Source organism: Schistocerca nitens, chromosome 1, assembly GCF_023898315.1.
Source record: "Schistocerca nitens isolate TAMUIC-IGC-003100 chromosome 1, iqSchNite1.1, whole genome shotgun sequence".
NCBI lineage: Eukaryota > Metazoa > Arthropoda > Insecta > Orthoptera > Acrididae > Schistocerca > Schistocerca nitens.
The window spans coordinates 107,262,940-107,287,148 of NC_064614.1; positions in this window are offsets into that span (position 1 = coordinate 107,262,940).

A 24,209-nucleotide genomic window follows, 5' to 3' on the forward strand; every position below is an offset into this window, starting at 1 on the left:
AATCACATTTTGACGTAATGAGCTAGTTGCAGCTGCAAGGGAATTGGGAAATACTGTTTGGGTAAAATACGCGTCATTAGGCGTATGCAAAAGACGAAATCACGTGAAACGATCTATGTAAAATGTATGCCTCCATGTATTTTTCATTTTTAATCATGTGACACCTAGCAATGTATCATCAAAATGTTGGGTATTAATCATTTACCGAATAAACTGTTGTAAATGTTCAATGTTTCAATTGAATGTTGTTGCCAATATGCGACATAACCGATAATACCTGGCAGATATAACGTTTCTTAGATATGACATTATACTCTGTGACACTTCATTGATGGTTACAAGGCTATAAAACATGATTTTTTTAATTGTTTCTTTCAAGCAGAAATATATTCAGGTATCAACAAAGAACAACAATCAAAAAATGAATTGCGTGTGTTTGGATGGTGTCCTAATCCTGCTCTTCTCGAATGCGAGTCCTGTGCCTGAAATACTGCACCTTTTCTCTATGTGCTCCTGATTTACCGTACATTATGTAAATTATATTGCCGCGCCAGTGCTTTACCATGAAGTTTAATGTTTACCACACACACCATTCACTAACACCCATAAATACTCAACTGTGTAATTGGATCCCCGGGTAATAATTACTACTTCAACTCTGGTAAATATAGTCTGCATTCAGTCTAGAATTACACAGTCCTAGCTGCTTCTCAATATAACTGCAAATCATAGTTTCTTATTTGACACATGGCCATAATGAAAAACTTTACCGCCCGAGTGTCAAATTCCATCCACATTTCCCTCGTGTTACTGTCATGGCCCACTGACACAATGCTATTGAATTAAGCCTCGAAGGAGCAATTAGCCAATGCGTCACGTCGATTTCAGACGTTTCACAGCGACAGCATTTCTAATTTTTCTTGTAACCTGTTCGCTACGCAGCTGCTTAATCATTCGGCACTACTTCGAACTCCCATTGCCTACTGCCAGAACAATCGAAGCATTCGCAACCTCTGTCCATAGTAATAAGGAGTTGATATTGCTGGACAGACGCTATTGGGTACTCCTACAAACAAGACCCTGTTCAGTACTCTTCCATTGGAGGAACACACTCGTTTTGGATACGAGGCACTGAATAAAGGAAATCAACAGCAACAGAAAGTGACGTTAAATAATATACTACAAGGAAAAGATTCATTTACAAACAGTTATACCCAATAACAAGACAAAGTAAAGGAGATTTAGACTGTAGGATGATTAACTAACTTCAAGATTTAGGGGGAACTGAAGCAGAAAATGCATATTACAACAGCGAACAGCCGCCGCTGATTTTGTAAGTCGGACGAATGGCACGAAAAATTATCGGTCAGACTAGAGCGAGATGAAAGTGGCTTCCACATCTGCCCTGTGTTGAAACTATGATTATCGCGTTGCCGCTTGAACATATTTTAAATAAAATCTTTACTCGGGCCGAAAGGTTTGTTTAAACACAACAGTGCTATGTAGTCGTGGTATGATAGGCTTTTGCCTTTTATCGATCCAGATCCTACTTATGCAGTTAAACGTGGATTTTGAGATATGGTGCAAGTTGATTTCTTGATATAGATAAAGCACTTACAGGTTGTAACTTCACGGTAGCTACAAAGAGAAAAACTTTATTTGGAGTCCCGTAACTTGTACTCTTATATTTGGTCATACAGCCGCCAGAGTATGAATTGTTAATTAGTACCTGGAGAAATGAGCGTTTGTACTTTCCGTAAGCATGAAAAAGCAATCTTATTTGCAGAAGTCACATTTATCCATCAAGTGTTTTTGCCTTGTGCGTTTCGGGTTCATGCCCATACCGTCAAGCATTTTGTCTGCTTCAACGACGTGTTTATTAAAGTGATTCTTACACCGCAGCTTACAGATTTGGTCGGTACGGATCGCATCTGCTTTATAACATTGAAATAACATTTACTTACGAAGGGAAGAAGGAAGATTAGGCTTGGACGTCTCGTCAACATTGGTGTTCAAATGTTCAAATGTGCGTGAATTCGTAAGGGACCAAACTGCTGACGTCATCGGTCCCTAGACTTAAATGATACTTAAACTAATTTATGCTAAGAACAATACAAAAGGATCACAAGCTCTGATTGGGAAAGGAGAAATGGGCAGTCAGGGAAATCGGTCGTGTTCACAAAGGAACTATCCCGGCAATTTCATTAAGTAATTTAGGGAAACGACGGAAAATCTAAACCTGAAAAAAAATGGCTCTGAGCACTATGGGACTCAACTGCTGAGGTCATAAGTCCCCTAGAACTTAGAACTACTTAAACCTAACTAACCTAAGGACAACACACACATCCATGCCCAAGGCAGGATTCGAACCTGCGACCGTAGCGGTCGCGCGGTTCCAGACTGTAGCGCCAGAACCGCTTTTTTTTATTTTTTTTAGAAGAGGCTATAAAAATATTTTATGCCAGCTGCTCTCGATCCACTGACATTACGAACAGAAACAACGCACGCTACCGCTTTTTTTTTACAGAACCGCTTTTTTTTTATTGCTTGAATCAGGTAGTGGGCTGGCGGAGGCAAGGTGGGCAGGGGTCGCGACCCGAGGCCTGTCCACGATGTCTCCCCCCTCCCATCCTGGAGATGTGAAGTGGTACAAAGGATGCAGTTGGTGTATTATTATGATTTTTTTTATTTTATTTATTCATTTATGTATTTTTTATTTTTTATTTTCATTTTTAATTAATTAATTTATTTTTTTTAACAGTAAGGAACTGAAAACTCGTAAGTGCACTCTTTGCGTCGAGTTGGGGACGCACATAACTAAAACCATGCTAATAGTTGTAGAAAAAGGTATAAAGAAAGAGAGCAAAGTGCGGGGCAAAGGAAACCATGAAACAAAACTGAAGGGTGGAATCCATACCACCATTAACCAGTGCTACATCTTGCACCGGATGGGAAAATTAAAACTGGGAAGACCTTTTCGCACCGGGGACAAAAAGAGGAAATGGGGCAAATACTGCTACAGAGTGTGAGGGTTCACAACGAAACTCTCCATCTGCTGTATCATCCAGGTATGACTTCTCGTAATGATGAAAGTAGATCCCACGTTGTACCGTGTAGTGTTCTATCATCGTATTGTAATTTTAGCTTCTCTTACCCGTGATGTTCCAGCTACGTGGAGGGTCGTGGAACGCACTCCACAAAAAGTTGGAAAAATATTGTCGATACTTAGGGTTACGGAGGATCTTGCAATGTCGTTCCTGCAAATAGTTCCAAAAGTCTAAAGTGTCCTTAGTGCCGTCTTGAAACAAATAATGCACTGCATGTCCACGAAGCCACGTCATTGCATTAGTTTTAGTGCGTGGGTAATACGTTTCATCCGGGAATAAGATAGTCTTGGGGTCGATATGATTCGGCGTTACCCGAAGGAAGTATGCTGACATTTGCCTCACTAAGTGCCACACTGCCGTAGACTCGCCACAGCTAAGACGGTGTTCATCGTCGTCTTGAACGCCACAGTTCGTGCACGTGGGTGAGTCTACCATGTGGATCGCATGTAGCCTTGATCTGGTCACCTGCTTACCGTTGACAGTGATATACCACATCGCCGTGACGTCAGTGTCCAGTGTTACGTGGTGAATTGTCCTCCACACTACTCGCCAGTTGACGTTCGGGTGCTTCCTCTCCACGACGTTATCGGGTCGTCTTTGCCGTCGCCAGTTGAGTCGCTGGTAAGGCAAGTCGAACGTAACTGAGTTCGAGGTAAAAGACACCGATGTAAAAGAGCGAAGAGGGGACGTGGTGTATCGGCACAGGTGGCAACAGGGAGGGAGGTGCTAGTTCTTCTATTAACAAACTGGTCAGACTGTCCGGACGGGGGTGCCATAGTTTGACTAATGTGCTCACAAATAGGGCGACCGCTCTGTCATAAACGTGATAAAGGCCAAGCCCTCCCCGATCCGGGGGAAGGGTGAGAGTCTCATATTTGATCTTGAAAAGCATTCCTGAACTCACGAAGGACCCAAAAGCCGCAAGTATACGGCGAGCTAACATCACCGGTATAGGTAATATCTGGGCGATGTGCGGAATGCGTGACGCTAAATGTGTGTTAACATACTGGGTCCGTTGGACGATGTCCAGGGCTCGTAGGCGGTTGTTGGCAATGCCAGTCCGAACATTCCGTAAAAGCCGTCGAAAGTTGTGAGCAGCGGTCCGTCGTACATCGTCTGTAAAGTCAATGCCGAGACATTTCAAACTATCTCTGAGCTGTAAGGGGGTGACACTGTTCTCAGACAATCCGACCCCGATGTTCATCGCCACCGATTTTGCGACGTTGATACGACTACCAGTGGCCATGCCATATTTCGTTATCCAATTGAGTGCGCTAGCGGTGCCGTCACCGTTGCGGATGACAATCACCAGGTCGTCAGCGTACGCTTTACACCGGAAAGTGTGGCCTCGTAACGTCATACCCGTTAGTCGTTGGCGCAGGCCGCAGAGGAGAGGTTCCATGGCCACAGCGTAAAGTAAAGTGGACAGAGGGCACCCTTGGCGTATCGATCGAGAAATGGTGAGGGGCTGCGAAGGTCGGCCGTTGACGATCACCTTGGACGTCGCGCCACGGAATAGTCGCATGACGACAGTGACGAATGGCTGTGGGTACCGCATATGTTGGAGGACCGCTTCCAAATAGTTGTGGTCCACTCGGTCGAAAGCTTGACTAAAATCGATTGCCGCCAGTGCACCCTTCAGATGACATGCCCTCGCCAGTGAAATCAAGTCACGATATTCACTGAGTGCTGTCTGAATATTATTGTCGCCTCCTAATGACGTTTGATCGGGTGAGATAACATTTCGTAGGGTCTGGCGTATCCGCGCCGCCAACAGCCGAGAAAAGATCTTAAAGTCGCAGTTCAATAGCGTCAACGGGCGGTAGTCCTGCAGTCGTGAGCCACCGGACGGTTTGTGAATAGGAATAATCATCCCTTCCACAAGGGCCGCAGGGAGCGGCACGTCCGGGGATAGGAGTTCGCGACAGATGTCCGTCCATCGGGAGGCTAATAAATATTGAAAATTCCGGTAAAATTCCAAGGGGAGGCCATCAGGACCAGGAGACTTGTTGACAGCTCCTTTTCTAATGGCGTCGATCACTTCTTCTTCTGTAATTTCTTCCATCAAGGCCGCTTCCATTGCCGGGGTGACGGTGCCGTAAATCGTCTGAGAGACGTCCTCCAGTGCTGTCGGATCAGGGGTCTGAGCGGAATAGAGTTGGGAATAATGATTGTAGAACGCTGTGTTTATGTCTTGTTGCGTGGTGAGGCGATGACCGTCCTCCGTGTCGATGAAGCGTATCAGCGCTCGTTGGCGTCGTTTACGTTCACGAAGGACGTGGAACATTGACGGGCGTTCGCTCGGTATTCGATCCTGCGTCCTCGAGCGGATGACTACCCCCTCTAGGTGGCGTCGCACATGAGCGAGGATCTGAGCCTTAGCACGGTGGACCGCCGTTTGTCGTTCCGGAGACGGCGCCATAGCATCGCAGTCGCACAGGACCCGGAAATAAAAGTCGAGTGTATGTCGTCGCCAAGTAGCGTGGTCACGACCGTAGGTTATCAACGTTCGCCTCAGTGCCGGTTTGGCGCAGTCCAACCACCAGCGGATCGTTGTGGGATATGCACGGAGGCGATTTTCGCACGAATGCCACGTATCCTCAACGGCTTGGCGGCAATCCGGGTACGACAGGTGAGCGATGTTTAATTTCCACGGGCTGCGGCTTCTCCACACTTGTTGCCGCCGCAGGGTGACGGCACAAATGTAAGCTGAGTGGTCCGAGAATGCTGCAGGCCACAGTTCCGCATCCTGTGTTCCAGCGGCGAGAGAGCGTGAGACATAAATCCGATCGATACGACTGGAAGAGTGACTTGTGAAGTGCGTGAATCCCGGTCGGTGGCCGTGAAGATGTTCCCAAGTGTCCACCATCTGCAGGTCTCGAATTAGCGTCCCGAGTTCCGAACACGGATTATGTCGTGGGAGTTGATCTCTGGGCGCCAGTACGCAACTGCAGTCACCTCCAAACACCAGATGGTCGTGGCGGCCTTGGAAGAGCGGGGCGACGTCTTCCGCAAAGAATCGTGAACGTTCGCGACGTTTGTCCGTCCCGGAAGGTGCGTAGATATTGATAAGGCGGACACCCAGTACTGTGAGTGCCATTCCTCTTGCCCCAGGCAGAAACAGGATATCGTCCGCTACTATCCCTTCCCGAAGAAGTACAGCGACACCGCTGCCTGTTGGAGAAGCTGGAGAGACGCAAGCATCGTAACCGTACATGCCTGAGAAGTCGTCAACGTACACTTCCTGGAGAAGGGCTATGTCGATGGAAGCAGAGTCCAACATATCCTGAAGCAAGGATAACTTAGCGCGCGTCCGTATAGTGTTGATGTTTATAGTTGCAACGCGATAAGTTTGAGGTCTATCCACAGCATCCGTGTTGGCCATCAATACCCTGGTAAGGCTGTCTCGTCACTGTAACTGACGGCGGGAAAGGATCAACACTGGTGGGGTAAATTTCCCCCCGTGTCGTCCGACACGATGGGCAAGGAGTGTGCCTCACAGTCGTCCGCCCAGTCGCCATGAAACACCATCGGCTGTTGGTGGCTGTTAGTGGCTGCTGCGGCACTCGGCGCTGACTCCAACGGCTCTGCTGGCTGGGAATCGGCAGCGGTTGTCTGCTTGTGATCCTGCTGTGCTGTGGGGTCTGAGGGGCTGAAGCCGTCACCACGGCGATCTGTTGAGTTTGAAGTTACAGCGGCCTCTGTATCGCCGGTACCGTCGTCGGAATTTCCACAGTCCATGTCAGACAATCGCTGCAAACACTCGTCCGATGGAGCACGCCGCTGTCTCTTGTGTTTTCGCGGGGAACGCTGTTTACGGACGTGTGTTTCAGTATCTGAATGTGGGTGGATTTCGTCAGCTGCTCCGGTGTCTGGAAGAAAAGCCGCTGTCGGCACAACCCGTGGGTCAATGCCCATCCTGGCATCCACGCCTTCTTGCAAGGTCGGTCGGTGATTATCTTCAGGTGGGGGCGCCGTTGTAGAGGCCGGTTCCTGTACTGCAGAAGCCATTTTGGTCTCTCCATCGGGGGCGGCTATCGGACTAATGTCGTCAGCATCCGAAAAGGTTGCTGTCCGTGCAACTTCGGCGTAATTGAGAGGAAGGGTCGTCACCGTAGAAGGAGTCATAGATTCACCTGTCGGGATTTGAGTAAGCCGTCGTCGGAGACAATCCGACCGGACGCGCCCTACTTGGCCACAACCAGAGCAAGTGCGTGGCTGACCGTCATATATAATGATCGCCCTACATCCGCCGATGACAAGATATGACGGAACATGTTTGGTCAGTTCAATTTTAATCTGTCGTACCCCGTTAAGAACGGGGTACGTTGTAAAGGTGGTCCATTTTTCGGCCATATGGCTGATCACTTTGCCGTAGGGCTGGAAAGCCGCGGTGACTACGTCCGGTGGTACTTCGAAAGGGAGTTCGAAGACGCGTATCGTACGGAGGCCAAGCCCCGCGTGATCGATAGAGACCGCCCCAATATGGCCATCAGAATGTTTGAATTTAAGATCGTTCGCATGTGCGCTCACGATTCTGTTGCACACCTCGTCACTTACTAGCTTGACGTAGACAACACTGCTCGTGATAGAGAGATGGATACCAATTATGTCCCGCGGGTCAATTTTAACGTCGTCACGTAGAAAACGTTCCACTTCAAAAGCTCGCGGTCGTGCATGATCGGTTTGAAAACTGATCTTGATTGTGGTTTGTCTGTATGAATGTGCCATGTTGCGTCGGTAGTGATGGACTCTAAACTAGCGACAACGCAGTAGTAAACAACTACGGGCACTCGCGACCGCGCGGACGGGACGTAAACAAGACGTCCTCGCCGCAGCGCTGCGGAAAGCAGACTGAACCGCTCGGCCACCACCGGCCAGCAAACTAAACCTGAATTTGTCGGACGGGAAACGGAACCGAAATGCAGCCGAAAGCGGGTGGAATGTGTTTACAAACCTTGTGCCAATCAGGATATAATCACGAAACATCACAGAAGTATAGAAGAGACATCTGATGTTATTTAGCTCATAATCAATATAACAGTGTATTTCTTATCAAGAAAATGACAATCAGTACTAGCATTCCTTAAGTTCCTGAACGCTGTGAAGCACTACTTATGTAAGATATTTTTTTTTACATGTTATTGGTAATGCTTCATATCCATGCTGGTTGACTGTCTAACCTTGAACTGCATAACTGGAATTTGTAACGTATTTTTCTTCGTACCTGTAGGGGCTGCAGGTACCATCACTAGATAAGCCTTCGAAACTCCTGACGTCAACAACGAAAACTGGTTATCGCTTTGGCTTGGTTCATCAAAAAATGTTATATGGTATTTCTTTTTGGTTAATTTCGCCTTTATTTTCCTTTGATATGACATGTTTTATTCGAATATGATTTGAAAGAATAGAAAATAGCTTATACACCTTAGAAATAAAAATGTTTGTTGTTGTAGATGTCTATAACGTTTAGGTTGATTTAGTGTGCCGCTCGTCATATGAGAACGAATTGTTTCATACTAGTGAGGACAGCTTTGTATGATCTCAAAGTAGAGCATAGTTTGACCGCATTGTTTGTTTGTTTTGTTGCAGGTGAGTCAAGGTTGATCGTTGATGCTACTGCTGCTTGGTTGTTTGGTGAGTAATGGTAGAGCTGTGTTGTCACAGTGGGAGTTCATGCCATTTAGGACATTAAACAAAGTGAGTACGTTTGTAACAATTTTTTTTTAAATTGACGCCAACTACGTGAGAAAGCGGAGATTTCACCTGCAGTCTGTTGCTGAAAATATCTATCACTATGATTAACAGGTCACTCCGCGACTCAGGGTTGGCTATTACGTCCCAGGAGATTAAAAGAAAAACTTTAGCGACTGTGATTATGCTTTTATCCAGATCCAAGAAATTGTCGGCTGAAGCCTCATAGCCGCGATCTTCACAGACACGCAAAGAAGGAGCTGTGCGTTCCCCTATAACTCCTTTAAATGTTTTAGAAGGACATAAAATAGTCTTATCTTGTCTGGTTATTACGATGCTATTAGTGTAGAGATTTCTGAATAGTGTAATCCATGGAATCCAGTCGAAAGCCTAGCTATAGTCTAACAAACAAGAACTAAAGTGGCATTGAATTCCCTGTCTCATATTGAGATTCTGCTATAGTGTTCCACTATCATGCGCCAACTCAGCTTGCTTTCTCGTAAGTGGATTTTCATGCGTTCAAGTATGACATTTAGAAGAATCTTGCTGGCATGTGAAATCACTGGAACCGTATCGCTATTCTCAAAGCGCTGTGCGTTTCTCTTCTTACGAAAAAGAAGCATTACCACATGATCTAGCCTTCTGTACCTGTTCCGTCATTTCACGTGCTGTTACATATTTCATGCTAGGTTTTCAAACAGAATACTGTAAGAGAGATTGAGGCGCTAGCAGACATTCTTTTCTCGCTGAATACATGAATGGATTCGGACCGAATATTTGTACGAAATATTCTCCGCGACGTATTTTACACTACTGGCCATTGAAATTGCTGCACCAAGAAGAATTGCAGATAATAAACGGGTATTCATTGGACAAATATATTATACTAGAATTGACATGTGATTACATTTTCACGCAATTTGGGTGCATACTTCCTGAGAAATCAGTACCAAGAACAACCACCTCTGGCCGTAATAACGGCCTTGATACGCCTGGGCATTGAGTCAAACAGAGCTTGGATGGAGTGTACAGGTACAGCTGCCCATGCAGCTTCAACACGATACCACAGTTCATCAAGAGTAGTGACTGGCGTATTGTGACGAGCCAGTCGCTCGGCCACCATTGACCAGACGTTTTCAATTGGTGAGAGATCTGGAGAATGTGATGGCCAGGGCAGCAATCGAACATTTTCTGTATTCAGAAAGGACCGTACACGACCTGCAACATGCGGTCGTGCATTATCCTGCTGAAATGTATCGTTTCGCAGGGATCGAATGAAGGGTAGAGCCAAGGGTCGTAACACATCTGAAATGTAACGTCCACTGTTCAAAGTGCCGTCAATGCGAACAAGAGGTGACCGAGACATGTAACCAATGGTACCCCATACTATCACGCCGGGTGATACGCCAGTATGGCGATGACGAATACACGCTTCCAATGTGCGTTCTCCGCGATGTCGCCAAACACGGATGCGACCATCATGATGCTGTAAAAAGAACCTGGATTCATCCGAAAAAATGACGTTTTGCCATTCGTACACCCAGGTTCGTTGTTGAGTACACCATCGCACTCGCTCCTGTCTGTGATGCAGCGTCAAGGATAACCGCAGCCGTGGTCTCCGAGCTGATAGTCCATGCTGCTGTAAACGTCGTCGAACTGTTCGTGCAGATGGTGGTTGTCTTGCAAACGTCCTCATCTGTTGACTCAGGGATCGAGACGTGGCTGCACGATCAGTTACAGCCGTGCGGATAAGATGCCTGTCATCTCGACTACTAGTGATACGAGGCCGTTGGGATCCAGCACGGCGTTGCGTATTACCGTCCTGAACCCACCGATTCCATATTCTGCCAACGGTCATTGGATGTCGACCAACGCGAGCAGCAATGTCACGATACGATAAACCGCAATCGCGATAGGCTATAATCCGACCTTTATGAAAGTCGGGAATGTGATGGTACGCATTTCTCCTCGTTACACGAGGCATCACAACAACGTTTCACCAGGCAACGCCGGTCAACTGCTGTTTGTGTATGAGAAATCGGTTGGAAACTTTCCTCATGTCAGCACGTTGTAGGTGTCGCCACCGGCGCCAACCTTGTGTGAATGCTCCGAAAAGCTAATCATTTGCATACCACAGCATCTTCCTGTCGGTTAAATTTCGCGTCTGTAGTATGTCATCTTCGTGGTGTAGCAATTTTAATGGCCAGTAGTGTACATTAGCTTGCGAACTGTATAATATGTGGAGGAAGACGCACAGTATCTCGTAGGCTGCAACGAAGTCCCATATTTTGGTAGATGAGAACTGGAATCACTCCGCTTGCTGGTTCTTTTCGACTTGGTGACGTCAAACAGACGTCAGTCACTGGCGCGAGGTGCCCGCGGCGGATAGGAACATTTGTCCTCCAGCTCGCATGCGCACAGTGTGTAGCTGTTAGTAGGAGGCACGCCGCCAGCCGAGACACATTGGGATGCGTGGCGGCGACTGCACGTCACTGTTAAACTGACATCAGCTGCCGGCTGCTGCTTCCTTTCGAGCGCTGTGGGCGCTCAACGCGACAGGTCCGTGGCGGTCGCTGTTTGTTTATAATCGTGTGTTCCCAGGCAGCGGCGTCGCTACCGCTTTGAGTGGCAATGTCTATACGTGAAGCTAATGACCTCAACATTGTATAACTTAACTCCGGCGGAATTTCTGAGATCGTCGTGAGAACCAAGTAGGATGACACTGCTTCATCTGATATGCAAAACGCCTGAGACGGGCGCAATAATCTCAGACATAGGGAAAAATGTAGGAATCCCAGTACCAAATAAGACATGTTTTCACACATGTACTACCGAACCACCTGTTCAGTAACTCATGGCTGCAAAATACTAGAATCTCCGGGGAGATCTGTTTGGGCTCCAGCGAAATACAGGAGCACACGAAGCAATGCGGACCCCACAACTTACCTTAGATGAAGTCTGAAGGAAGATAAAACCAAAGTTCTAGAATGTAAATACGTAAAACTGCAAACAGTAACTTTTTTGAATAGTTATTTATTATTCCATGAACCGGTTTTCGAACCTTTCCAGGTTTATATTCAGATGGTTTTATGGATGTAACATCACTATTTCTAGCATAATGCTGGTTTCTGGCTCTGTGACAAGTAGCTGAAATACGCTTTAACGTGTGGCCATGACTATTGTTTATCGTCCTACCAACTTTCGTTTATGTGGCACCACTCCTTCTTGGTGTTGCGGTCTTTTTTCCGTCAGTGAGTTTAAACTGTCCTGTGAACCTTTCTTTCGGAAAATGCCTCATTTAATGAGCAAGCAGTAGAAAATTTGTAGACAGGCGTATAGTACGCTGACTGGAGGGATGTGTGTAACGCGACATATATCAGTTCCAAAACTGATTTCTTTAGCTAATAGCTACCTTCTCAAGGGAAAAAAAGGGTATGGCACAAATAACACAAGAAAAAACTTATAAAAGGAATCATCGTGCGCAAGGAAAACCGGATGACTTCTCAAGACAGATGAAGAGACACAATGAGGCTTGCTGTCTCATGACATACACGTCGAAGTCTTAGACATAGAAATTGTTTACAATTGTGACGGTAAATAAGTCATAGCTTACAATCGCTGACACTGCGCCATAATATGACTAACATACATGAAATCTGGTTTCGCAGGACAGAGCGGATCAGGTTCTACATCTACATCTACATCCATACTCCGCAAGCCACCTGACGGTGTGTGGCGGAGGGTACCCTGAGTACCTCTATCGGTTCTCCCTTCTATTCCAGTCTCGTATTGTTCGTGGAAAGAAGGATTGTCGGTATGCTTCTGTGTGGGCTCTAATCTCTCTGATTTTATCCTCACGGTCTCTTCGCGAGATACACGTTGGAGGAAGCAATATACTGCTTGACTCTTCGGTGAAGGTATGTTCTCGAAACTTTAACAAAAGCCCGTACCGAGCTACTGAGCGTCTCTCCTGCTGAGTCTTCCACTGGAGTTTATCTATCATCTCCGTAATGCTTTCGCGATTACTAAATGATCCTGTAACGAAGCGCGCTGCTCACCATTGGATCTTCTCTATCTCTTCTATCAACCCTATCTGGTACGGATCCCACACTGCAGAGCAGTATTCAAGCAGTGGGCGAACAAGCGTACAGTAACCTACTTCCTTTGTTTTCGGATTGCATTTCCTTAGGATTCTTCCAATGAATCTCAGTCTGGCATCTGCTTTACCGACGATCAACTTTATATGATCATTCCGTTTTAAATCACTCCTAATGCGTACTCCCAGATAATTTATGGAATTAACTGCTTCCAGTTGCTGACCTTCTGTTTTGTAGCTAAATGATAAGGAATCTATCTTTCTATGTATTCGCAGTACATTACACTTGTCTCACGCCCGGGTTCCCGGGTTCGATTCCCGGCGGGGTCAGGAATTTTCTCTGCCTCGTGATGGCTGGGTGTTGTGTGCTGTCCTTAGGTTAGTTAGGTTTAAGTAGTTCTAAGTTCTAGGGGACTGATGACCATAGCTGTTAAGTCCCATAGTGCTCAGAGCCATTACACTTGTCTACATTGAGATTCACTTGCCATTCCCTGCACCATGCGTCAATTCGCTGCAGATCCTCCTGCATTTCAGTACAATTTTCCATTGTTACAACCTCTCGATACACCACAGCATCATCTGCAAAACGCCTCAGTGAACTTCCGATGTCATCCATAAGGTCATTTATGTGTATTGTGAGTAGCAACGGTCCCATGACACTCCCCTGCGGCACACCTGAAATCACTCTTACTTCGGAAGACTTCTCTCCATTGAGAATAACATGCTGCGTTCTGTTATCTAGGACTTCTTCAATCCAATCACACAATTGTCTGATAGTCCATATGCTCTTACTTTGTTCATTAAACGACTGTGGGGAACTGTATCGAACGCCTTGCGGAAGCTAAGAAACACAGCATCCACCTGGGAACCCGTGTCTATGGCCCTCTGAGTCTCGTGGACGAATAGCGCGAGCTGGGTTCCACACGACCGTCTTTTTCGAAACCCATGCTGATTCCTACAGAGTAGATTTCTAGTTTCCAGAAAAATCATTATACTCGAACATAATACGTGTTCCAAAATTCTACAACTGATCGACGTTAGAGATATAGGTCTATAGTTCTGCACATCTGTTCGACGTCCCTTCTTGAAAACGGGGATGACCTGTGCCCTTTTCCAATCCTTTGGAACGCTACGCTCTTCTAGAGACCTTCGGTACACCGCTGCAAGAAGGGGAGCTTGTTCCTTCGCGTACTCTGTGTAAAATCGAACTGGTATACCATCAGGTCCAGCGGCCTTTCCTCTTTTGAGCGATTTTAATTGTTTCTCTATCCCTCTGTCTTCTATTTCGATATCTATCATTTTGTCATCTGTACGACAATCTAGAGAAGGGAAAGGGGCCCAAGTCAATTGCTAGTTTCACAAACATACAAACTTTATTTTGCTAAAACACTTAATCACACATGCCCTTAAAAGAATTCAGAAACAATACTGCTGACGGCCAGAACACAAATAATTAAAATTACCTTAAGGAATACACGTGGCTGAAGGCGTTAGATACAAAATAGAAGAACTGAGTGCTTAAGGCCTGGATAACAAGAACTCCAGTAAGAAAATTTTAAAAGGTTTTAAACAAATGACTTTTCAAATTTTAATTTAAGACGGCTGAAGGCCTTGTCTTAAAATACTTCAGGTAGAACAGGGCTTCACAACATACGTGCTCGCGGAGCAAGCTGTGAGCAGCAAGGGGCGAGCACGGAGCAGCGCGAGCACGGAGCAGCGCGAGCACGCTACCCCCACTTCCGGACCAGAGCGGAGAGTGGGGAAAGTCCGTGGGGCACACAACAGCTGCCGCCAGTCAATGTAAATCCGCGGCCATCTGCAGGGATATCACTCACGAATTATTACTGCGACAAATGAAACAAATAAAGGAGAATGTACACATGCTACATAATTTTATTAGCTTAGTGTATGCCTCTACATTCGCATTAATTTGTGAACTGTTACACAATAAAAGGTGTCACTGAAGTGTGGGATTCTCGGTTATCTTGTACTTTTTGCCCTTTACAATTGCGTCTATGTTCGGAGTAATCGTTCTTGCGCATTTTAGGAGCAGCGTGCAGTTTAAATTTCCATCAGACAATGCGATTCTCAGGCGCGTCTTGTTACATTTCACTGTAGAGAACAGTTGTTCACAAACATACGTGGAACCGAACATTGATATTATTGTAGCCACCAGTTTGTGCAAACGAGGAAATCTATCCTGAGGGAAGTGTCTGTAGAATTCCAAAATGTTTTTCTTGTTCTGAAATTTGTCTCTGTATTCTCTGTCACACTGCAGGTCAATAATTTCTTGCTGCAGCTCAGGACGAATCTCTTAAATATTCGCTGAATATCGAGAGAACAGATCAAAATCACTGTCTAGTGCTGTCAGATCTTGAAAGCGCTGATCAACTAAACTATGTGAATAACGTTCACAGTCTTTGTGAACATCTTGCATGGATGATAATTTAGGAAAATGAGCTAGGTTTCCTGTTTCCAGCTGACTCACCCAAAGTGTCAATTTCATTTTGAAAGCTCGTATTCGATCTATGAAATGAGTAATTAGCAGATCTTTAACTTGTAGTAAAATGTTCAAAGCATTCAGATTGCTAGTTAAATCTGCTAATAACGCGAGCATTTCCCCTCCCTCCCCTACCACCCTACTCCGCGACCTTGCAGCTGCTCGCCTGAGCAGACGCGAGTACTCGCGCTCAAAACGGGCCAGTTGTTAAGCCCTGAGGTAGAAGTTCGGCTGAAGGCCACATAAAAATTAAAACAATATAAATTAATAAATGGCTGAAGGCCTCGCACACTATTTGCGACTAAAAGAAAATCACAATCTAAAACAACAGAACAGTGGTGCTCAGAAGTGTTCCAAGAGTTGGTCTGGCGAGGAAACTCTAACACAAGATTAGGTGAGACAGGTAGGCAAGCATAATACTGAATAATCGGATGGCAACACGACCTAGGGATGGCTGAGAACCAACCGACAATCTAATCAATTCCCTTCCACCCGACCAACGGCACGACAACCGAAAATATCAGCTGGCGTCTAAATACAGTCAAGGCACAATAACCACTCAAAAAAAATTATGAACAACACCAAGGCTGTCGAACTACACTCCCTGCCGGACAGCATCAACATGGAGAGGAAAACACACTGCTGGAAAACTATGCTAACGACCAGGGCAGGTAACTGGAACATTAACGCCCACAAGGCAGAAGATACTGCTGGTGCACTTCGCTAATAAGTTACAATCTATTAAATACACTCCTGGAAATGGAAAAAAGAACACATTGACACCGGTGTGTCAGACCCACCATACTTGCTCCGGACACTGCGAGAGGGCTGTACAAGCAATGATCACACGCACGGCACAGCGGACACACCAGGAACCGCGGTGTTGGCCGTCGAATGGCGCTAGCTGCGCAGCATTTGTGCACCGCCGCCGTCAGTGTCAGCCAGTTTGCCGTGGCATACGGAGCTCCATCGCAGTCTTTAACACTGGTAGCATGCCGCGACAGCGTGGACGTGAACCGTATGTGCAGTTGACGGACTTTGAGCGAGGGCGTATAGTGGGCATGCGGGAGGCCGGGTGGACGTACCGCCGAATTGCTCAACACGTGGGGCGTGAGGTCTCCACAGTACATCGATGTTGTCGCCAGTGGTCGGCGGAAGGTGCACGTGCCCGTCGACCTGGGACCGGACCGCAGCGACGCACGGATGCACGCCAAGACCGTAGGATCCCACGCAGTGCCGTAGGGGACCGCACCGCCACTTCCCAGCAAATTAGGGACACTGTTGCTCCTGGGGTATCGGCGAGGACCATTCGCAACCGTCTCCATGAAGCTGGGCTACGGTCCCGCACACCGTTAGGTCGTCTTCCGCTCACGCCCCAACATCGTGCAGCCCGCCTCCAGTGGTGTCGCGACAGGCGTGAATGGAGGGACGAATGGAGACGTGTCGTCTTCAGCGATGAGAGTCGCTTCTGCCTTGGTGCCAATGATGGTCGTATGCGTGTTTGGCGCCGTGCAGGTGAGCGCCACAATCAGGACTGCATACGACCGAGGCACACAGGGCCAACACCCGGCATCATGGTGTGGGGAGCGATCTCCTACACTGGCCGTACACCACTGGTGATCGTCGAGGGGACACTGAATAGTGCACGGTACATCCAAACCGTCATCGAACCCATCGTTCTACCATTCCTAGACCGGCAAGGGAACTTGCTGTTCCAACAGGACAATGCACGTCCGCATGTATCCCGTGCCACCCAACGTGCTCTAGAAGGTGTAAGTCAACTACCCTGGCCAGCAACATCTCCGGATCTGTCCCCGATTGAGCATGTTTGGGACTGGATGAAGCGTCGTCTCGCGTTGTCTGCACGTCCAGCACGAACGCTGGTCCAACTGAGGCGCCAGGTGGAAATGGCATGGCAAGCCGTTCCACAGGACTACATCCAGCATCTCTACGATCATCTTCATGGGAGAATAGCAGCCTGCATTGCTGCGAAAGGTGGATATACACTGTACTAGTGCCGACATTGTGCATGCTCTGTTGCCTGTGTCTATGTGCCTATGGTTCTGTCAGTGTGATCATGTGATGTATCTGACCCCAGGAATGTGTCAATAAAGTTTCCCCTTCCTGGGACAATGAATTCACGGTGTTCTTATTTCAATTTCCAGGAGTGTAGTTAAACACAATACAGGAAGATGGCTGCAAAATTTTGCCGACTCCAGCTCACCATACACTGCTGCTTGCGGGAACGGCCCAAGAAACAACAACTGGCAATGAACGGAGAGATGTCACAGCAGTTGAGGTTAACTGATTACTCAAATCAAGTATCCAGGTTAGGTGGGCGACCAACTATGCAGCTCTCGCAGCTAGTGAGTCACAAATCCGACCGCGCGTGCACGCCGCCAGCGACCCGGCCTGACCTCGCGGCGCAGAGACTTCAAAAAAATATGGTTCAAATGGTTCTGAGCACTATGGGACTCAACTGCTGAGCTCATAAGTCCCCTAGAACTTAGTACTACTTAAACCTAACTAACCTAAGGACATCACACACATCCATGCCCGAGGCAGGATTCGAACCTGCGACCGTAGCGGTCGCGCGGTTTCAGACTGTAGCGCCTAGAACCGCTCGGCCACCCAGGCCGGCCGCAGAGACTTCCTCGCTGCTCTGTCGCAACCGACCGACTGCCTCACACACACCACCACACGGAAATATAGCGGTCACGCCGAAGATGGTACAGCAGTACTAGTATCAATAAACGCTGCGTCTGCCACATACGGAGGCAAGTCAGCAACTCGTTATTGTAGAAACACAAGGAGCAATAAGACGGCACCCGATTGTGAGAAAATGCCAAAGGAGAAACGGCATCAACGCGAGCCGGCAACGGCTCAGTACGGTAATAATCGAGGCTGGAGTTGCGTGTCTGGAGCCGTGCTACGGTTCTTTACGACAGTAGCAACCTGCGTCTGCCACAGAGCCTCTGTTGGAGGCATCTGCCGCCACTATTATGGCACGGCGTGCACACAACACGCAGTGGAGCCTACCAGCTGCCACCTGTAAATGGAATTACACAGACCACGGCGCAGTCCTGAGCACCGGCATCGTCTCGGTGAATACTCGCGCCACTGCTAACGCGGCTTACTCCGTTCTTACTTCTGTTCTTTCTCACACACCTAATGCTGTTTCTCTTTCCTCACCAGCGGTTTCTGTATCAGAGGCAGTTCTTATGTGCGAATACTACCAAATGTAATTCATTCATTTACATCATACTATTCTGAATGATGAGATAGCCACCTCCGTTGCACTATTACCTGTCCCTATACGCAGTGAACGGCGATTCCGAATTAGAGGATGATATCCTATAGAGATCAGAGGGTCTGTTTCCTTCTGTCGCCTTAACACCTCTGTGAACTTTTGCTGTTTGTAAGCCGTCCGTCTGGTACACTAATAATCGTTTTGTGCCTCACTGCGCTAGGCGACAGGAAAGTTCATTTGACGACCGTGGCCTATTACTACCTGGACCTTCAGCACAGGCTGTCCTGCCTCCTCCTTGCCACTGGTATTTGTAGATACGCTTAAATGTATCAACACAGCATAAAATTTGAAATGGAGAGAACGGCTGCTGTTATACAGGGTGTCCGAAAAGTCTTTCCCTGATTACATAAATTGATAACTCAGGCTAGAAGTATGATACAAATATGAAACTGGTGTCTAATTGTTTACAAACTATCAAAGGTTTTTTCACACATCAGTAAACTTCCACATGAGCACCCATGGTAGCACGTAGCACATCTAGGCGATATTCAATTTCCGTCCACACATTAGCCAACATCATTGGAGGGATCGATTCAACGACTGTGGTTATCCGTTGCCGCAGGGTTTCAAGATCTGGTACATGTGTTCGGTAGACCTCGTCCTTGACATAACCCCATAAAAAGAAGTCTAATGGGGTTATGTCAGGAGAGCGTGGAGGCCAAACCGTTGGCCCATCACGACCAATCCATCGCCCAGGGAAGGTCATATCGAGATAGGCACGGACGTCCAAACCCCAATGAGGCGGTGCACCGTCTAGCTGAAACAAGACATCGGGGTGATACTGAAGCAGCTGAGGAACAGCATACGGTTGCAACATGTCCAGATACACTGCAGATGTGATGGTAGCCTCAGCGAAGAAGAATGGCCCGATAATCGTGCAATAGCGCGCACCAAACATTCACCTTTGGACTGCCTCTGGTGCACTCCATGACCTCGCCAAGGGGGTGTGAACCCGAAATACGCACATTATGGCGATTCACAACCCCACTGACAAAGAAGGTCGCTTCGTCGGAAAAGGCAATTCGTCTGAGATAACCATCATCATCCTCAATACCTGATTGCATTTCGACTGCAAAGTCATATCGACGTGTACTGTCATTGGCAACAAGGCCTGAACGATTTGCACTTTCTATGCACGAAACAATTAACGTTTGTGTAAAATGTCATGGAGAGAGCTTTTTGGCATCTGAATTCGCAGAAAAGACTGCCTTACAGCTTCCACCCTGACCTCTGAGGTTCTTGGTCGACCAGACCTCGGAAGGTCAGCAACCGATCCAGTGTTCTTGAACTTCTCATACCAGGCTCTTCTCATACCAGGCTTTAATGCTCTTGACATCAGGTGGATTCCTTCCAAATGTTGTATGGAAGTGTCTCTGCACTGTGGTCGGTGATCGTGTCTCATGGTGCCATAGGACACACTATGCCTTCTCCTGATTGGTTAACATGGCTTCTTGGGCACTGCACCTCATCGACTACTTACGTACTGCGAATCTAAAACAGAAAAAAAACTTTGATAGTTGTAAACAATTCGACATAAGTTTCATATTTGTATCTTACTTCTAGCCTGAGTTATCAATTTATGTAATCAGGGAAAGTCTTTTCGGACACCCTGTAACAAATTAGGTAAAGCAGTCCCGGTAATATTAAATCTATTATGAAACCTGTTCTTTCTCAGAGGAACATTGTTCACACACTATTCTGATAAATAAGTCTAAGTCGCTTTCACAGTCAAACCACACAAGTCTGCTGATCGATTTCTCGTAGCCATTATCACGATCTTCCTGTTTCAGTGAAAGCGATGAGGCAAAAGAAAAGGAATATAATTTTTATGCAATATTCCGTCGGCACGTGGAGGAACGTAGTCGTTATGGAACATCAGTACTGTGTATTAAAGTTTTCAATATACGAATATGTCTGTAAAACGCACGACAGGTCTTAAATTATGCAGCGAACATATCGACTGCACTATTGCGCGGCACAAACGTGTGCATGCAAAGAAATAATTGCCTTTTAACACTCAAAAAAACTTTTTAATTACACTTCCCGCTTCTTGCTCCCACGAGCGTGTAAGTCTCTTTTTACGGCACCGACCGTGCACCAAAAGAACAAACGGAGCGCTAACGGCGCACTATCGATCACACAACGATAAGCGACTAACATAGAGAGAGGGAGAATAACATAGAGAACCAACACTGCGACAAGACTGTCGCAAACTGATCCATGCTCCGCGATGTTTGCGGAAGTCAAAAGTAGGGGCGTGATATAAGATACAGCAGATAATGTTAGACATCTGCGTTCAATTGTTAACTTGTAGCAGTCATAGCTATAGGCGAAATTACACCTGATTATCACCGGCGAACAATTGGTATACATTGTCTTTCAGCAATTACTGTTAACACATACATACATATACTCCATTTCCAGACAAACTGTTACGTGACATTCGGAAAAAGAACACGTTGTCTGGAAAATTCAGTTTTGGATCAGTCTTCGTGTGATTTAATAGACTCTTCACTATGCATAAGACGCATCCCATATAGAAAAATTCCAAAATTACTTGGAGATATGTGTAGCCCACAGGTTTCGGAGAATAGAGTTAAGATGAAAACGTTCGGGAAAAAGTTTGGGTGTGGCCAACTTTGTATTTTAAGTAAGTGATATAAACTGTGTTTTATGTGGTTCAAGTACGAAAACTCACAAGTAAACTTAACGAAAGGGCATACTTCGATCTTGAATATGTTGTAGTGAAGAGCAAAATAAGAGAACAATAATTTTTATACGTGCCCATACGACCGTTAAGGGGTGAAACACCCCCTTGAAAAATTGGAGTTTAATATTTTTGAATGAATACCGTTGAAATGTTAACAGATATAAAAAAACTTAAAATTTAGTTTCTTTCATTTGTACATTACAAAAATGCAGCCAGAGTTGTCGGAAAAGCCATTTTTTCCGAAATTCCCTCCCCCCCCCCCCCCAATATTTTGTTTCTCATTTCGACGTTTTACGGATAGCAAAACGTATAGCATAGGTAACACAAAAGTCAGTCATATACGACGAAGTGGTATTACAATGATACACATGTCAGAAATAAGCTAAATTACCTTTACATCAATGTACGCGCGGTAGATATGCTAGTTGACATATTGTATTGCTTAATAAGCGTTTCCCATACATATTCTAAATGTAAGTTCTACATATATTGTTCTATAAATATATTTCCTTTTAATTTCATTTATTTTTTATTCTTGTGTAGTATTTGTTTTCTCTTTACATTCGCCGTATATTTTGTTCTTAAGTTTTAACATTTTTAGATTTAATTATTTTGTATTTGAAATTTTTTGTTCATTAGTGTTGTAACATTATTGTAAATCTGTACAATTATGAGGAGTGCAGAACTGTTCAGGTCGAAAAGTGCTGAATGCGCTTCGGTATCATGCACCAAAAACAGAGGATTTTATTCAAGGGGGATGTTTCACTCTCTTAACGGCCATATGGGCATCTATGAATGAATGTGTCTCTTATTTTGCTCTACATTATAAAGTATTCAAAGCCGATCAAAATCGAAGCGTAACCCATCGGTAGGTTTGCTTGTCAGACTCGCGAATTAGGTAAATTACGACGTAACCCACCCAGGCAGTCGAATATACAACGAAGTTATTGAATGGATGCAAATTTATGAAATTTGTTCTTAAGACACTGCTTAGCTAAACTAGCTTTCTCCGTAACTAGTTTATCATCTGCGCAATACGTAGATCGAAACTTTGCAAAACGACCACCCATGTATAAAAGCACACCAAGATTGTTTCGTAGAGTAATTTGCAATTTTTCCTTTGCATATAGAGAGCTTCTATTAAAATTTGATGTTATAATTTGAAACAAGTGACTAGATATTCACAGGAAATTATAGGCCTTTCTGTTTGTAAGCCACATTTTCTAAAATTTCGTGTATGCAACAAAAACAATGTCTTAGTAATGCCTATAGCAACCGTCAAAAACTGAATCGCTTACTTTATCGTACTCACGCAAAAAAAGAAGTATGTCCCCACATTTTTCATCCAATTACTAAGTTCCGTCACACAATAAAAATTACGATCTTATGCTACTGACATCTCGTAAATGTTACAAAGTATAACGCAAGCTTTCGTCAGACTTCTGGACCGTCACAAAACTCTCGGAATATCGTATGGCTTAAAGAATGCCATGGAAAACGTGGATGATAAATCTTTATTGCAGAAGTTAACAGATTCAACGGTGCACACACGACATAGCACAGTAACTGCAGAACATACTGTCTTTCTTCGATGTATGTGCATGCATTTATACTCTGAGAACACGGCAGACAGGATTCCGAAGAGAAATTAAGCATTTGTATAGCTTACAAAACCATGGATGAACCCTCTCGCTTCCAGAAAATCCGCAGAACGAACAAAACATTTCTTCTAATCATACAGTGTGGTACTGCAAGGGGTGCCCAATAGAGTGCCACACCTCCATCTGTACTATCTACTTCGTTTAGCGTACATGACTCAGGAATTCTGTTGGTCAACTCCTCCATAATTTCAGGAACCTAAAGAAACATATGTTGCTTCACACTTCCGTTACGTTTGCTACGAATTTGGCAACAGATAAGATAATTTTATTGGATCTATTATAAAACAGTTGTGAAAGACGGCTACTGTAAAAGCAATGGTTTCGTTTTCAGCATAAAAACATTTCATCATTTTTTTCTGTTTTCCGTCGTTCCTTAGTTGCTTCAGAATTCATGGACGTATGTTGCATAGATGGAACATACCTCCATCAATAAAAACATTTTTTTTCCTTTCAACCACTATCTTTGTCTGATTTATCCTGCATAAGAAGCATATTGTGAAATAATTCCCATTGTAGGAGTCGTCCACTTGTGGACTGGAAACCCTTACTGTTTCATCAGGATGGAGGCCGACACACCTGTGTGGCGTCGTCAGATGCACTAAAAGGAGACTAAATATTACTTCTTTTTTCATCAGAGTACATCTTGTCGGCATGTCTTCCATGGCGGCTGGCGGCTTCATGAGCTGGAGTGGAATCTAGTGAATCCAGAGACAGACTCAGGGCCGCTGGAGATTGCTGCTTCGGCCTTGAGTGAGGGCTGGTGTGGCGGGTTGCACGCCCATTGGTTCAGAAGGCGCTTCCCATAGGCTGGTCTGCTAAAGATGTGACCGTGACTGTAGCGCGTGCGTGTTTGGCTCACATGCCGTCCTGCCTCACTGAGGTCACTGCGATTGTTATCCCATAAGATGGACAGTGATGTCGGATGCCGTGATGTTGCGGCGAATGATGAACCTGGCACAACGGTTCGGTAGGCTGTCTGACCCGAACAATAATGAACTTCCAGAGCACTGAACTGGACTACCCATCTGCGGCAGCTTCAGTTTTGCATGCCGGTTCACAGTTATCCATGGCTACGGATAAATGACCATTACATCAAGCACCAAGAATATGACCAATACTACACTCCTGGTT